The sequence below is a fragment of the Triturus cristatus genome, chromosome 9 (genome assembly GCF_964204655.1).
Source record: "Triturus cristatus chromosome 9, aTriCri1.1, whole genome shotgun sequence".
In the NCBI taxonomy this organism is placed as follows: Eukaryota; Metazoa; Chordata; class Amphibia; order Caudata; family Salamandridae; genus Triturus; species Triturus cristatus.
Genome location: NC_140592.1, coordinates 1,216,709,129 through 1,216,725,590, shown reverse-complemented (window position 1 = coordinate 1,216,725,590; position 16,462 = coordinate 1,216,709,129). Strand labels below are relative to the sequence as shown.

General features: G+C 44.4%; 1 protein-coding gene across 2 annotated transcripts in view; it reads left to right on the top strand.

Annotated features, from left to right (window-relative positions):
- The window catches only part of RGS6 (regulator of G protein signaling 6), a 1,064,816-nt gene that overhangs the window by 792,632 nt on the left and 255,722 nt on the right, over positions 1–16,462 (top strand). The window lies entirely within an intron of this gene.

Genomic DNA, 16,462 nt, shown 5'->3' with positions numbered 1-16,462 from the left:
AACCCAGAATCATAGTTACATCAAAACAAGATCTAGTCTAAAATTATAAATGCCCAAAATATCACTTATTGAAGCTCGCCGATACCAAATATACAATTTCAAAGTGTCAAGTGCAAAATTGTATTTACTAAAGTGTCAGATATGCAGTTGTAAAGTGCCTTGTGCAAAATAGAAGCAACATATACATACCATCTAATAATCTGTAATAAAAGACAAAGCCCAAGTGGCAGTGTTTAATGAACCGTTGCAAGGTGCAGCTACTCTACTCTTATACCCATCTTACTTCAAGTTTGTATAAAGGGAACAGAATATTTCCAACTTCTAGCAAAGCATTTACCTTTCCCAACTCACCTACATACCTTTCCCAACTCGTTTCCATACAGCTGCTCCTTTAAATTCACTTTATTAATTTTCTCTAACCGCATTTGCAGCCTATAACAAGTGATGCTCTATTAAAGAACCAATGCTTAGACAAGGAGATCTTACTATAAAAATCCAAACCTAGGCTTCTAGCAGCATGGTCCGACAAGGAATTCAATATAAATTGAGGGAAAGAAACTAGAATCTACTTGGACATTAGAAAAAAGTCCATTCTCGATGCAGAGCAAAACCAAGAGAGAAAAAAAGTGTAACGTCTCGCTTTTGGAAAGAAAGCTCACCAGGGATCTACCAAACTATGCTCCTCTTTAATCCTGTGAACTCTCCTCGCCATCTTAGGTTTGCACTGAGGAATGGTTGCCTTATTGATATCAACTTCTGGGTTCTGATAAAAATTAAAGGCACCACCAATTATTATATTTCTAGTGTGATTAGCTAATTGAAGAGACAATCCATACAATGGCTGGGGGTCATAAAAAGTTGATCCATAAAAATAGGCTAAAGAGTACCTCTCATCATTAATACAACTTTTGGCAACCACATCATTAATGCAAATTTTGGCCACCACCCATCTGCCTGACACGTCAGCTGCCCCCTGATCCAATCGGACCTCAGACGTCTTACTAACAAAAACCGCAAACACTCTATGAGATGCTGAGGCACAGTAATTGAATAGGCGACCAATTAAATGATGACATTCTGGATTTTCTAATATGTGTCTCCTGCAGTAAGACCAAACAGATATGTGCAGCAACATTACTGTCTATTGGCCTAATAGACAATAATGTTGCACCACATACAACAATATTGCCCATGAAAATAGTCCACATGACAAATTGGCATCTGTTGGTTTACTCATAGCACTGTGGTCAGGTCACTGCAGTGGGGGGGAGGGGGGGCTGTTTAAAACTATTACTTTTAACATATGTTGCTGCTTAACCTAATGAATCCTTTGAGGCAAGACAACCGTCTCTTTCTCTTCTTGCTTGGCTCTCCCTGTAAACGTTCTGGTTTGCCCACCTCTAGTATATGCGTGAGCCCAACAGAGACACATGGGATGAACCAGTTAGGCTCAGGGTATGGCTGGTGTAAACAGGAAGGGAAATCAGGTTCGAGCAACGGCGTCGGATCAACATCACTTAATCCCCTGGCCTACCAAAAAATGAATGTATCCTTGTGTAACATAACTGGTGCTCATGTAAAGCGCTCCAATACCTTCGGGTCGAGTTCGTACTAAATAAAGCTGCAAAATAAAACAGGGTGGTTTGAGCAAGTGATAGAAGTTGTCACTGGTACAGAAAGTAACGCCAGTGATGTTGAAAGCTGGCATCCATACGATGGATATAGACGGGATAAGGCATAGATACACGAGGTAATACGTAGATGGTTAAAGGCAGACAACAGGGCATTAGGTTGGCATGATTAGGTGACATAGTTATAGACTGGCATTAGCCCAGGTGTGGGCTCACTACGCCACTGGAGTCAAGCTTTTCTGGCTGAAGAGGGGTGAAACCCCGAAACCGGTCCTAGGATGCTTGATTCCGGTCCAGGGAAGACATGGCTTGGCAGTTCGGGCTGGACTGTTCCCATGAGGCACAGGGTCAAGACTGCTTTGCATTTGGCCATGTCTGAACTGGGGTGGCGTGGTGAGCAAAATAACGATGGATTAAACCCAGATCTGTGACTGGGGGTGAATGTTTTGCCAATGTGCAACATTCTGTCCATCATCTTGTGTGTTTTGCTGTATTTTTCAGTTACAAATATGGCAGTATATCTACCAGACACTGGGAACAAGATGCCTGCTGTTTGTAAATGCTTTGAAAAGGGACGAAATTAAAATGAAGAGTTAACTTAATCTTTAAGGTAACTCTTTATTTTACTTTTCTCTCATTTAAAAGCATTCAGAAACATAATTTTGTTCTCATGCTCAAATATTGAGTTGAGAATGACTTTTATTTAACAGTTAAATAACTCAGTGCTTCAGTTCTGAACATCTGTGACCCACATGGGTCATAATCTGAGTGGAGCACTGCTCATTATCAGACTCTGCTATCTGGAGCCTGATTAAATATAAAATAAACACAAACTTTCCTTAACTTTAAAAGAAAAAAGCTTATTTATTGCAGTTCTTAGTTAAAAATGAACTCAAGGCTAGGAGATACTCTGAAGGTTTCTGTGAGCTACTGCTACCTCGCAATCTACTGGTTGGAGACCTTTGGCCCTCATGTTAGAGCGAGGGGAAACTGGCAATTCCTGTGCATCTGCCACCCTGCGATGGCCACAGGTATGAGCGGGGGTGGGGTACGGCCACCGCCCCCACAACCTGTGTCTCCTGGGGAGGACCGCCAACCCGCCCTTGCCACGCTACTTTTGGAGACACTTGTTTTAGAGTTTGGCAGACAGGTTATACTAGGTTGTAAATGCGACAGAGCACCTGACAAACCATCCGGTTTGTGTGCCTCATTTAGAATCCTAGAGTCAGGTGGACCATAAGTATTTCAATATCAGAGCCCTTGTTGCCTCCATTGACTGAATACTTCCTCCGACAGGCCGAGGGGACAAGGGCCTTGGGAGGAAGGATTTTACAGCCTCTGCCCTATTAAGGTTGGATGGTGTAAAGTCCTTTTTTCCTGTCTATTACCACCAGGTATAACCTGGCAGTAAGAGAGAGTGATAAAAAAAAAGAATAAACCCACACTCTGGGAGAAAACTCTAAGCATGTGGGTACCATTAGTTTTTTGCTTCTCCATAACAAACTCCCACTTACGGAGTTCGTTTCTCAAAAACAAAAACTTAAAAACAGTTAGCTGCCAGCCGTCATGGCTTACTGTACCATCCATCAAAATGTATCTATATTAACAGAATCCACCGTGACTGTGGTTCCTGACAATGTAGAGAGTTGGCCACAGGGCTGGTGTACAACTCTAAATTTGGCAGGCGGAGGTCCCTCGGGATGGTAGAGGTATTGTCTTCTGATTCTAATGACGTATATTCCATCCCCAATCTCTAAATCCAATGGCCTGATTTAGAGTTTGGTGGACGAGATACTCTGTCATAAACATGGCGGATGGTCTGTTGAACGGATACAAGTCCATTATATCCTATGGCACTTGTAATATGGCGTACGGGATATCCATCACGTTTAGATGGAGTATCCCATTCACCAAACTCTAAATAAGGCCCTAGTTATGCGATTACGTGGTTCTGAAAATGTGTTTTGGTTCTCTCAAGAAAAATACACCTAAGATTAAAATTGCTGTTCACATATCTCATAAGAATAATCTTTATAAAAGGAAATGTTGAGTTTGGTACATCCCAGCATGAGACTCCTCCAGGCATTGTAGCCTTATAGCCTGCTGCTGCACGCTATACCAATTGTTAAAGGCCCTGATAGTCCTGAGCTACAGACGAGGGCATATAGCAAGGGAAAGGACCCTTAACAATCAGTATACCCAGAGGCAGAAGGGCTGTAAGGCTATTAAAACATTCCACCCATTGACGGTAGAATGTTCTAAATGAAACTGGGTGAAACAGTAAAACAAGCATTGTAATGTTGTAGTAGAAGGCCTCTCTATGCCAGACATTATTGGCCCAGAGCCACTCCTTTGTCTTCAACAGACCTCTCATCATTCCAATGTTCTAATAAGAACTGAGTTAAGGGAAGAAAAGTTGCTAGTTATCTATTATAGAGTTATCTAATATGGAGCTTCGGCATCACAAGATTATGGACCCAGAAGGAGGAGATGATATTTTTTCAAAGGGCCCTCAAGAGTATTGAAACAAACGTTTCTTGCTAGCAAGTCCTACATTGCTAGAAATCACCAACAATAGGGAAAATGTTTCTTTGATGATGTGTGCTGAGGTTTTAACATCCATTGTGACATCACTTACTGAATGACCTCTTTAAGAATGTTCCTAAATATAAAGAGATGGCATGTAGTGCTAGAGGTGCTGGGAGGACGCCTGCAAATGTCCGCTGTGCAATACTTTTGAGCATCAGAAGACTTCAGATAGTTATGAACGATGCGGCCAGGCTCATTTTGAAACTACCAAGACATTCCCGAGCCTCGGCTCTTCTCCAACGCCTTCACTGGCTCCCTGTGAAACAAAGGGCTAAATTCAAGGGCCTGTGCATCGCCCATAAAGCCATTTATGGCCAAGCCCCCACTTACATCAAACAACGACTCACAAAATACGTGCCAAGGCGCTTACTCAGGTCTGCTTTCCTGTCCTAGTTTTAATTACGTTTCCAAAGGAGGGAGGGCCTTCTCCTCCGTCATCCCTACTCTTTGGAACAAGCTACCTAGCCAACTCCGTGCAGAAAACCGCCTTCTTCCTTTCAGGAAGCAATTAAAAACCATCTTGTTTTTAGAAGCTTGGGCTTAATGATCAGTGCACTGCTAAGATTCTACGCTACTCTTCGACAGCGCTTAGAGACCTTTGGTATTAAGCGCTCAATAAATCTAAATTAACATAACATAACATAACATCTCCGAAGGGTGGTAGCCTCGTGTGCCTACAAACAGATACTGACATGCCGGCCAGCTGCCTGCTGCTGCACTGTTGGTGTCTGCACAGGGCACTCTGGCCTTCTTTGAGGTGGATGCCAATGCCATCCCTGCCCTTTCTTAATGGTTATTCAGAGAGTTGCACTAAATGAACTCCACTATTCGATTTTGCGCATCTAGCACTTCCCCACAGGGGCGTAACACAGGCCCCCACGGTGCGGGGGGCCCCCTCAGCACAGCACTTTGGCCGGAGAGCTCCTGATAGAGTCCGGAGGGGGCCCCTCCACGTACCTTGCAGGGGGGCCACCCCAAGTTTTGTTACGCCACTGCTTCCCCAAGGGTCTTTTTGACCATATTGAGGCTCAATCACTATAGAGTATGTGCAGGAGAAAATGGATTCCCTCCTTTGCATGATGTCACACTGATATCCAAATGAGGGAATAACCCATCTGAGCATAAATTAGGAATATTACAAAAAGGGCCAGCAAGAAAGGTGATGACCCACTTAGTAATAGCGCATTGCCTCCAGTGAGAAAATAACCACAAATGCTTGTTCTGCTTCGGAAACAGTTTGGATAACAAAGTCCGTTCTTAGGTTGAGCCTGTCAGACAGTGCAGCTGTCTGCTTGCAAAAGACAATATTGTGGAATTACCAAGAATATACAGGTGCTTTGGGCCCGCCTACTCTAAACCATTGATTGGCTTTCCAGTGACTCTCATTTGCCTACTTCTTATTTGTGTCCTAGCTTGTCAATCTTGTGTCTTGCGTTTGCCTCTTTCTGTGGAGCAGAGCCTTGTTATCGTCTGTTTGATTGGCTAGCTTCTGTGCTTCCACTGCTTGCTTTTATGGAACTACTTTTTATTTTTTGATTGAGCACTTCATGAGAGTGCACGTGGTTTCCAGCTCTCTACCCAGTGTGCTTTTCTCCCCCCTTCACATTGCTTTCTCTCACCGATGTGCTTCTCACCCCACCCGTGTTATGTTCTCTCACCTCTGTGTACTTCTAATCCACCCTGCGCACCTTACTCCCCAGTCCATGTTGCTCCCTTTCATTAATTTTGCTTGACTCCCCGTCCACCATGTTGCTTCTCCCCCTGGTCCTCCATAAGAAGCTGTTATCGACACATGAGGATGCAGTCATTCTTTACATTAGATGTCGGATCATTGTGCTGCTGTCTGTGCAGTGAGTGCTCAGCAGCTGCCTGTGTGAGGCAGAGTCATTTGCCCTGAGAGATGAACCTCTGTCTTTAGAAGTACTGTCCCTTCTTCATTGTTTGGTTATAACACTCTGTCCCCCAACTGTGTATTTTTCCATCAAGAAGGCACCATGACAAGGTTGTGAAAGGTTGCTGTGGGTGTTTTACGTACACTGGAATCTCACTTGTTCTTTTCAGGTGCATAAGACTGCTGTTTCCTCGTCTGCAAGCTTTCAAAACCTTGTGTGATGGCATGCTGCATGAGCTACCCATGACTTGGTATTCACCAGGATTCATGAAAAAACAAAGTTGTACCTTAACTAAAGGATGGTGCGAAAAACCCTGTACACATCAGGATACGTGCACATGAATGGACATGGTCCTTGTGCAAAATATGGTTAAAATAGAATGTACATTCCAGTATTAGCATGACCCCAGGTTGGCTTCTTGCAGTTGCTCTCACTTCCCTGGATACATAGGGCATGTACCTTAACTAAAGGCTGATGAGAAAACCCTGTGCACATGGGAAAGACATGTACATAAATGGACATGGTCATAACGGTGTCACTTAATGAAATCATTATGAGAGATCTTCAGTTTCCACAATTTGCAGTGCCCTGAGAGTCATTGGGTAAGTGGGTTCTCGAAAGTCCATTAAAAGAATTCCAGGAGGGGTCGCAAAGTACATGAGAAAGATTTCTCTGTGCCACAGTTGAGTAGTGACATATTTTCTATGCTTAGGACATACCATTCTCTTCTGTACCAGACTTGAACCTGTGGGCTATGAGTTCAACCCTATTTGGCTAGGCAAGATTGCTTAGCACAGAGTCATAGCACAGTGATCAATGAAAGTATTTTCTCATTTCCTCAATCCACATCCCACATCCATCTCAACAAAATACAGTAAAGATACACTAGAATTGCTATACACACTATGGATTCAGTAGTTAAATTACCTCCCAAAGCAAACACAAGGAGATGATGGATGGAGTGCTGAAACTTTTCAAACACTCACCCCCAGTCACAGATCTGGGTTGAATCCATCATCATTCTTTAGCTCACTTCGCCACCCCTACAGTCTTGACCTTGTGCCTCATGGGAACAGTCCAGCCCGAACTGCCAAGTCATGTCTACCCTGGACCAGAAACAAGCATCCTGGGACCGGTTTCGGAGTGACACTCCTCATCAGCCAGGCTAGCTTGAATCCAGTGGCAAAGTGGGCAAGGGACCCACATCTGGGCATACTCTGCCAACCTAGTGCAGTGCTGAAACTTTTGAAACACTCACCCCCAGTCACATATCTGGGTAGAATCCATCATCAATCTTTAGCTCACTTCGCCACCCCAGTTCAGACACAGCTATATGCAAATCAGTCTTGACCCTGTGCCTCATCGGAACAGTCCAGCCCGAACTACCAAGCCATGTCTTCCCTGGACCGGAAACAAGCATCCTTGGACCGGTTTCGGGGTAACACCCCTCATCAGCCAGGCTAGCTTGAATCCAGTGGCAAAGTGAGCAAGTGTCTCATGTCTGGGTATACCCTGCCAACTTATGGCGAACAAAGCAAACACAAGGAGATGATTGACGGAGTGCTGAAACTTTTCAAACACTCAACACCGGTCACAGATCTGGGTAACCCGAAACCGGCCCTAAGATGCTTGTTTCCAGTCTAGGGAAGACATGGCCTGGTAGTTCGAGCTGAACTGTTCCCATTGGGTGCAGGGTCAAGACTGATTTGCGTATAAGTCCAAACTGGAATGGCATAGTGAGCAAAAAATTGGATTTAGGCCCAGATCTCTGTACTGGGGTGAATGTATGACATTGTTCTGCATTCTGCCATCAATTGTTCTTTTTGCGTTTGTCACGCTGAGTGGGACAGGTATGCCTAGACATGGGTCCTGTGCTCTTCATGTCACTGGACTCAAGCTATACTGGCTGATGAGGGGTGAAACCCCAAAACCGGTCCTAGGATGCTTGTTTCCAGTACAGAGAGGACCTGGCCTGGCAGTTCGGGCTGGACGGTTCCCATTGGGTGCAGGGTCAAGACTGATTTGCATAAGGCTGGGTACAACCTGGTAGGCATGGTGGGCAAAAAAACGATGGATTTAGGCCCAGATCCCTGTACTGGGGTGAATGTATGACTTTGTTTTGCATTTTGTCCATCAATTGTTCTTTTTGCGTTATATTACATCCCTCCAGATTGCATATGTGGGGAATGTCTGACAGGGCACAATCATGTCCACTTTGCCACATCCTCCCCAGCGTTAGTCAGTTCTGTTTTTGCCTACGGCATGTAAGCATACTTTCATGGACATGTCATGCCCCTATGAGTGTGGGATCCCTTGTAGGTGTTTTCAAAATATCTGCCCACTGTGCCTCCAACAACCACTGTCCTAATTCCTCCTCCCATCTGCACTGAAAGCTTTCTTTGTTGATAGGGGGAAGCGGGGGCTCCTTCCAAGAGTAGTTTGTATATTCTGGAGTCCTAATGTGTCTTGTCTCCTACATTTCTGAGCAGTTTTTCAAACTGAGTCAGTGGGCAGGTAGCTACTTCCAGTAAAACTTTGGTTCATTCCTCATTATTTTATTAGGTCCGGCTTAGACCGTTTATTTGTCTGAGAGAACTATTCTTACCAATACGTTAAAATATACATAGAGTGGACTTTGGCTTCACCTCAGTGGAGTATTTCTCTCTCACCATATGCTACTGGCTGTTTGGATGTATTCATTTGCATTTCATTGCACCAAAAGAGAGAGACTGTTTTACTTCTTCACAGTACATACAATAATCATACAATTAGTTATTTATCTCCTTCATGCCTGCAATACACAAACCAAGAGTTATTATTTTTACTGTATTATTTCTTTTGATATATTTGAGAATGCTCATGTGTGACCCTGACAAAAAGAGCACCACTTGTATTATTTAAAAATAAGGATTGCCTGACTCTAAAATGGCCACACCATTCAGATTAATGTCATCCTGCCACTGGAACACTGATGCTTTTCGGTTGCCCAGCAGCTCTCTTTTTATCCTGCTGCCAAACCGCTGCTACTTTTCTGCACACCCAATAGCTTGTTTCAACCTGCATAGCCCCACTGAAGTCTCAATCTTGGAGAACCCGGGCAGCCATCTAGCTTTCAAAACACACAGCGGCTCACTATCATCCAGCCACTAGGCCTCTTCGGATTTTCAGCACATTCTTCAGCACTTGTTTAACCTGCTACTTGCGCGCTGTTACTTTCAGCATGCTGGGTGGCTCCTTTCAGCCTGCCATCCGGCCAGTCCTGGCTCAGCTCAAGTATGATTGTCACCACTCAGTCTCATGAGGGGTGCCCACCTAAATTTCTAGAATGCCTGGTGGCTTGCTTACATCCTGCTTCTGTGATTCTGATGTAAAACATTGGCACACTTGAAGTTCAAGCCATGCCTATTTGCTTTGCCAATGCTTGTTATTATTGCTTACACCACTCTTAAACTATGACTTGATGCAGTGATGTGAGCAAGCACTGTGGTGACTCCCATTCGCAGTCTTATATCCTATTATTTTTTAGTGTGTCCCTCACAATTCTGAATCTCACTCCCAAATTATGTACAACATAAGAAAGTTGATCATTTCAGCCACGAAGAACAATTCACGAGTCACTCGATCTCCAAAAGCAAACTGTAGTACTTTGCCCAGGATTTGAGTCATGTTCACATGCTTTGTGTATAAAACACAACAAAAGTATTTAAAACACTCAAGTAAGACCTAAAAACATAACAATTATGGTGCAACTTAGCACAGTACACATTGATGTAAGCAAAAACCACCATATCTGTGACACAAAACGTTTCATTGAACATTTAGCAAATGCATATTAATTCATTTGAGTCACAAAAACCAATGTATTTATCAAGGAATTAATGAACATGTTTACACAGAATATGAACAGTGGTCTCCTCGCTAAAACCAGACACCGGAAACTCATACAGCACGCCTACTAACTCTCAAACATATTAAAACAGCCCTTAGCCTTTTGCAAATCCTAACCAATTGTCCTATATAGTTCAAACTTTAATCTTGCTGTTACAATTAGGTTCTGCCCATTCAGTTCAGCAGTTTTCTATGTGCATCACCAGGTTTTGGACTTTTTACTGTGGGTGAGCCTCATTTACATGTGTAAATCAGCTCTTGAGGAGGAAATGGCTGGGGTGGAAGAATCTGCAACAATTGATGAGCTGTCACACTGTACCAGAGATGCCTAAGCCCACTGAACAAAGGAGGGAGACCAGACCTCTGAAGCCAGCCCTGGAAGGGGCTCCTCTCTGATAATCTAGTGAGGAAGACCCTGGCAGTGATGTCAGCAAGGGACAGAGCTGAGGCCCCCAGAGGAGATGTGACTAGTGACTCCTTTAAAAACTCTTGCACAATACAAGAAGAAATAGATCAAAAAACGCTTTGAAGAGAATACGTTTTCGGGTCCTAATTCTTTCTTACTAGTACGTTGCTTATAACAATACATTGGATATGTATTGTGCTTAACTGATACATTGCTTTTAACATTGATACCTAATCATTCGAACGTTGTAGTTTTTACATCAGCCAGACTTGTCTCCAGTGTTGATGTTTACAGCCTCGTCGCCCCCCTCCTCAGCCCATACACTTTGTGTTCTTCATTCAAAGAGATCCTGGCAGGTGGTTGAATTCTAAAGAAGGGTTTGCTGCAAACACAGAAGGACAGTTTTGTGAATGGAGATGTTGTATGGCTGTTCACACACAGTACTCCCATGCTGTTTTCCTCCTGACATCTCCTTCAATGTATTGGCAGATAGCAGGTTTTTATGTCTCTCTTTATTGAAAACTCAAAGCATACAGCATCAGGAGTGAATCAACGCATACATGCTCCACAGTGGGCTGCTAGAAAGATCTGCCAAGGGTTGTTTCATATGGTATGATTTAATGTTTCTACTGAAAGGTGCAGAGCTCAGCCCACACAATGGCAATGTGAAGGAAATTTGAAAGGTTTTGGTAAGGGCAATTATAAAAAAGAGACAATTTTGCTAACCCGGAACAATTTAGGTAATGCTGTTCCCATGCAGTGACACGAAGTGTCACGAGGCACCTATTATGTGGTAAATTAACTTTAAATGTTTTTAATTAAAATTAAAAGAGGAGCAACTAGAACATTTTTCCACAAGCAGTGAATTGTTGTTGCTGTTAAAGGGGTAAAGCAATTGCCCTTTGTGTCATACCTGTTTCAGATAGTACCTCCATAAATATAAAAATATTGCACTACAGAATAGCTGAAATCTATGTTTTCCTAATTTAAAAATGGTGCTTTTAATGTATTTTAAGTTACTTATAGGCAAATCAGGAAATAAATAAGGATAAGTTTATCTTTGCAGCAGATGACCTTTTTTGTTCGGATATTGTATTGCCAGAGTTCTTCAATAACTCCTTGGTGACACTCCTTACATATGTTGCGTATGTAGCAGCGAGTACTGCTGAGGCCTTAGCTCAGACCAAATGAGGAACAGGTCGTCTATGACTTATATAGAATGACTCTGACCATGTTATTTATTTATTTATTTTAAAGTTTTATAGAGCGCGAACCAGACCCGTGAGGGTATCAGAGCACTTTACAGGATTGAAGGGTGGTATACAAAGGATTTAGGAGGGGAGTATATCAATGGGATACAAAGGGTTTGGTACATTGTACCGAAAAAACAAGCAGTCTCAAATTCCGGATACATTTGGGATAAAAACAGGTAGAATCGTTATACAAGAAACTAAGTAGTCTCAGCTCCCGGGTGGGATGCCCAGAAGGGCCGGGAAGGTATCATCCGGAAGAAGTCAAGGATAATGCCGTAATGGTGGGTGGCACAAGGTCGTAGAGGAGATTGTAATGCAATCGTTAGGCGAGGAATTTGCCCATAAGGAAAATGTTGGTCTCCTTTTTGAAGCGTGTCAAAGATGACAGTCTTCTGATGGTGGGCGAGAGAGAGAGTTCCATATTCTTGAAGCGGCCCCAGAGAAGGCCCGATTGTAGTTTTTTTTTTCCGGAAGCGAGCTAGTTGGAGCAAAAGGTCTCTGGCAGACCGGAAGTTTCTGGCTCCTCCAGATATCACGCGTTTCTGGGCGATGAATGCAGGGGAATTGGTGTATAGAGCCTTGTGAGTAATGCAGGCCATCTTAAGTTGGATTCTGGCCTCAAGAGGAAGCCAGTTCAGAGCATTAAGGTGGAGAGAGATGTGGTCGAATTTCTTTGAACCGGGTAGGAGTTTGGCGGCGACGTTGAGGCAAGCTTTCAGTGGGGCCAGAGAGTTCTGACGTAGACCTGCGAGAGTAGAGCATCCGTATTCTCGTCTGGAGATGACTAGTGCCTGGGTTGCCATTTTTAGGTCGGGAGTGTTGAGGAATGGTTTCAGGTTTCTTAGGTAACTCAGGTGAAATCTGCCAGTTTTGGCCATCGAGTTGATATAGCCACGCATGTTCAAGCTGCCGTCTAGAGCTATTCCAAGGCATTTAGCAGAGTCCACAATGGTAGGAGGGCAGTTTAGCGCTGTGAAAGCCTTGATCCATTCTTGGATGTCTGGATTGTGTTTGGGTGGGGAGATAAGAAGAAACTCAGTTTTTTTGCGTTAAGTTTGAGCTGGTTAGAGGTGAGCCAGTGAACAGTCAGCTTCAAGGCCTCATTCAGGGAGAGAATGTCCTTAGGAGAGGAGATTTTAATGTGGATCTGTGTGTCGTCGGCATACATGTGGTAGGAGATATTGACGGTGCGTAGCACCTCTGCGAGCGGTTCCAGGTAAAGATTGAAAAGGGTAGGGGACAGGGTTGAGCCTTGAGGGACTCCCACCATGATTGGAGAGGGAGCGGATAGGTTGCCGTTAATTAGGACTCTCTGTGAGCGATTCTGGAAGAAGAACCTAAACCATTCAAGAACGGTGCCATCCAAACCCATCCTGAGTTTGAGGCGTTCAAGGAGTGTTTCGTGGTTGACCGTATCGAAAGCAGAGGATAGGTCTAGGAGGATAAGGAGACAGGTTTTGCCTTGGTCCAGGACTTGGAGGGCTTCATCCACGATGTGGAGGAGGGTGGTTTCAGTGCTGTGTCCAGGTCTGAACCCGGATTGGAAGTCGTCTAGTAAGTGAAAGTTGGTGATGTGTTGCCTCAGCTGCTGTTGCACACATTTTTCCAGAACTTTGGCTAGGAGTGGGATGTTGGATATAGGTCTATAGTTGTCAGGGGAGGTAGGATCCAGCGTAGGTTTTTTCAAGATGGGGGTGACTTGGCCAGCTTTAAGAGAGTCAGGTATCGATCCCTGTAAGAGGGAGGCGTTGATTATTGCAGTCCAGGAAGGGATGATAGCCTGAGAGGCGACGGCTAGGCAGTTCGAGCGGAGAGGATCATTGAAGTGATTGATCGGGTTTAAGGAGGATAGAATTTTCGAGACAGAGTGTTCATCATAGACTTTAAAGTTGGACCAGTGCGCTTGGTTTTTGGGTGAAGTCTGGGAGGGCAGCACGGAGAGAGGAGGTAGAGCCAACAGAGTTAGGGAGAAAGTTGCGTATTTAAGTTCGATTCCTAGGGCAGCGATTTTGTTGCAGAAGAAGGAGGAGAATTCCTTGCAAGATATTAGCGGTTTAGGGGTTTCTTTGGAGGTTTTTGCTAGTTTGTTGGATTGGTGTTTCACCAAGTCGAATAGCTTTTGAGGTCTATTTTTGGCGTTCTCTAGCTCTGTTCTGAAGAATTATTTTTTGGAGTTGAGGATTCTCCTATTGTAGGCATTTCTGGCCTGGTGGAGAAGTTTTAGGTGGGCTGCTGACGGGTGCTGTTTCCAGTTACGTTCTGTCTGTCGAAGGAATCTCCTCTCCTTGTTGAGGGATTCGTTGAACCAGGGATTCCTGTCTTTGATCTGGGTTCTTTTGAGTTTTAGCGGAGCAAGGTCATCGAGAATGTCGGATATAGTAGAGGAGTAATGTTCTGTGAGGCTGTTGACCGAGGTGAGATGAGGGGGGGTGGGAGGTCAGTCTCACAGCATGCAGCCAATTTCCCATGATCTAGGTTCTTGATGTCTCTAACCCATCGTTTGGGGATTACAGGTTGTGGTGTCCATGTCTTGTGGGTGCCAGGCAGAAGGAAGGAGATAGCGTGGTGGTCAGACCAATCTCATGGGTCGATAGAGAAAAGTTTGACCGCTGATTCCTTAGCGATGATCCAGTCTAGAGTGGCACCTTTCGAGTGAGTAGGGAGTGCGCAGGCTTGGGTAAGGGCTTGGTCGGCCAGGAAGTCTGATGCAAGTTGAAATCGCCAAGGAAAACGTAATTAGAGTTAGGGGAAGCCTTGGCTGTGATGATTTCCATGAGGGGGTCAGTGAAGGTGTCATTCTTGCCTGGGGGGTGGCAAAAGATATGTAGTCTGCAGAGTTGGGTGTTGTTGTTGCAAATGGAGAGTGCGAGGTATTCACAGGAGTCTGTAGGATCAGCCAGAAGTTCAGTAACAAGGAGGGTAGAGCGATAGATGCAGGCAATGCCTCCTCCTTTTTTTTTTTGATTGCCTGTCTTGTCTTACGATGTTGTAATTGGGTGGGACTAAGAGGTCTAGGCAGGGCGATGAGGATTCGTTGAGCCAAGATTCCGTCAAGATCGCTAAGTCCGATTTTTGGGTCAGGATGAGATCGGCGTCATCCGAGGTGTGCTTTACTGCTGAGCGGCAGTTAATTAGGAGGCCGGATAGATGGGGGTCGGAGTGTGTGGTGGGTAGGGGCAGAGATGGATACTAGCTCTAGGTTGCTATTGACCACTCCTCTGTTGCGGAGGGTAGATGATCTGTTGTGCTTGGCTGCAACCATGCGGTTAGGGTGTTCGTCACTCAGGTCTGAAGGGCATGGGGTTGTCAGGGCAGATTCGTAGCTAGAGAAGAGGGCCAGAACTTCCTCCTCCGAGAGGTGGCAGGGCTGCTTGCGGGGGTGTCTCAGGGATAGCGGTAATGGGTGAAGGAGGGGCTCGGAGTAAGGGGGAGGGTAGAGTTCTGCGAGAGCTTGAGATTCAAGAAATAGAGTTCTTTGTACTTGTGATTCAAGCTATTGCATCTCCAGCCCAAGGTGAAATTGGTCTGCACTGAAGCACTGAAACACCCAGTCCCATCCCGCCGAGCCCACTGTGCGCATACGTGCAGTGCCCTTTGGGCGTGGTAGATTCTGGATGCAGGACATCTTAAGAAAAATATGCATAGAATTTGGCAGACATCTGGCACGTGAAGCCCAGTTCTGGAATCTCAACTTTCATGCAGATCAATCAAACAGCATCAGCCTTATCAGTAAATCACAGCTTTGATGACACTCCTTCTACTTTGCTTCCATTCGCCACTGACAGATCTAATGGGAACCGCATGAAACTTGATGCTCCAGAGTGAATGGAGATTTGTCAAACAGCACCAAAGATATTAGCATTTTTTTAAACCTTTTTGCCCCCTCACTCTGCCCCACCCTGAAGCAACTTACATTCATCAAACTGTTTCAAAGTTATAAGGAAATCAACACACACACATTGCATCACATATTTTTCTTGTTCATTCACTGATGCAATCGATGACACGACTACTGATCGCATATGTGATCTGGTCAGCGATATCAATGATGAAGATGTCATCTGCAATTCTATCAGTGATGTCATTGATGATGCAATTTGAGATGTCATCAGTGATGTGAGGCCATGAGGAGTGCCTTATGGTTTGCACAGCATGCTATACCTGCCACATTTCAGAGGTGTTTAGGTTTTGCTATGGAAACATAACTTCATTACAACTTTGTGTTTTTCCATCAATACATTAAGGGAGTGAAAGATTAGGAGGATGTTTGAGAATTTGGTGGGCTTGCTGCACTATGGCGGGAGTAACAGGGGCAGCACCACAGTCCCCCCAGAAAACAAAATTTAATGATGCTGTTCCAGAGTCTCCCAACTCCAGGACGAGAGCAACTTTGGGCCATAAAACAGAGATGGAAAGTCTGCCACGTGCCATGAGGGTAATGGGCAGCGCTTCCCCGATGAATGATTCAAATACAGATCCAAGAGCAGGGATATGTCTTTGGGAACAAAGTAACTCATCTCCCCCAGAAGCCGCAAGTGGACGTGGCATAGTCATCTAGAAAACTACGTTTTATTGACCTATAAATGAGGTGGTTTCACTGACCTATAAATGAGGTGGGGAGCAGTGAAGTGTGAAGAAAGAACATCCACTAATTTTTGGTGAACTTTCTTGGCTCAAATTCCTACAAATTAGAGTCTAAGTATATATAAAAATACTGTTGTATTGCAAAGGTGGAAGTTAGGATGTATTTTAATAAAAACTGTAGTAGATTTCTGTCTTTCTCATGCATTTTGAATATGTACG